We start from the raw sequence: 1,709 nt of genomic DNA, 5'->3' as shown, positions 1-1,709 counted from the left end.
TTCCTGTTAAAGCCTAATGACTTAACGATTGTGTGGGTTGTGGAATATGTCACAGCGGAAACGAAAGAAAAAGCGTCTGCTCAAGGGGAGAAAACATGTCTTCTTGAGTGATTTATTATTTCTCTAAATAGTATGATTCCACAACTAAAATCTACCAGCTTTTACCACATTCTTTAGCAGTATAAATTGGCATTTCTTAGGAACTTCTGCTAAGTAAGACCAGCAAAGGTTTGGCATTTGGCTTACAAAATGCCAAGAATGGTGTATGCTAGCAAAGGTTAGGCATTTGGCTTGAAAAAACATGCCTAAAAAGTGTATGCTATAGGAGCATGCAGCACATACCCCCCACCGCCACCTTCTTCCCCCACCCCAATCTCTTCATTGCCAGGGGTTAAGGCTGCAATCTCTGTTGCAGGTTAATGGGTTACTTCTGGTTTCCAACTTTTTGAATAAACTAGGAGACATTTCCAACAGGATGGAAGAATGGATAAACTTTCGTCAGCACTCAGGGAGCTTTACATAATTGCAAAAAGTGGGAAGGCAACAGTAGTACAAGTATGGATGGAAAAAGGGGAAAGCCAGCTTTATAGCATTATCCCCTGTTCCAGACTTTCCCACACTCTGTGAGTGCTCTTCAAGGTCCTCCTTTGAAGATTTGAATGGGTAGCTTCAAAGATTTTTTTTCCCCTATGGGGACTTCTGCTGTAAAAGACATTATTAGTATAAAAGACAATGCTAACGCAGTCAGCATGTCAGAACATGCGATGGAAAATATGGGGCCAAGCTAGTGATGTGCGATACCATCTGAATCTTTCAGGACAGCTAACAAAGAAGTATTGTGATACCTACAACAACTGCTCTTAGATTCAAATTTTCAGTCAAGCAGTTATTTTTTGGGAGAAGGAGTGGGACTGTCGAGCCCACTCTACTCACAAATCTCTTCTCCTGAGGCAACCTGATCTTGCTGAAGCGTCAGGATGTGTCTGTAGAGAACCTCACCCCATTGCAAAGCCTTCAGAGCAGCAAGCAATTTGATGTTTGGAGACCACTCTCTTTCTCCACCCCCATTTCTTCATCCCTCTACTTCTTATCCACCTTTCATTCACACCTCTTCCTTCTCTGAAAGCGAAAGGCATTCCCAGCCCCACACACCATCAGCTTTTCTTTGCTCCAGGGATGGCAGTGAGCCTGTTTCCAGTCCCGGGCGCTCTCTGATGCTCAGATCTATGGAGGATGAGCAAACCTGCATGCCTGGTGGCCAGCACAGGGCTCAAGCTTCAGATGTCAGGATAGCACTGGCACCTAATCATACTGGAGCAAAGCATATCTAGGGTGTGATACAGCTCTGATATCAGTATAAGCCTAGCTAGCCCCTCCAAAATGTGTATGGTCCTGCTTTGACATCACGGTTTTGCAGAAACCCATTGAATAGACCAGCATAGTTTCCACTTCCTTCTCAGGTTTTTTTCCCTCTGTATGTGGTGAGTCTGGCTCAGAATAACACAGTAATCTTCCATGTACAGTGGGGTTTGAAACCTCATACTATCACCAGCATAGCACAGACATCAGTCACTTCAGGGATTCAGGAAAATATTTCCCTCACTTTCTCCTGGAAGCAAAGGAAGAAGTGGCTTGATGCTGTGTTCACCTTGGGAGAGGATGGGTTTAGGAGGGCAGTGTGAGCTGGAAAACCTTGCATGTTAGATGTT

Source organism: Balearica regulorum, chromosome 12 (assembly GCF_011004875.1).
Source record: "Balearica regulorum gibbericeps isolate bBalReg1 chromosome 12, bBalReg1.pri, whole genome shotgun sequence".
Lineage (NCBI taxonomy): Eukaryota > Metazoa > Chordata > Aves > Gruiformes > Gruidae > Balearica > Balearica regulorum.
Note: the sequence above shows the minus strand (reverse complement) of the source record.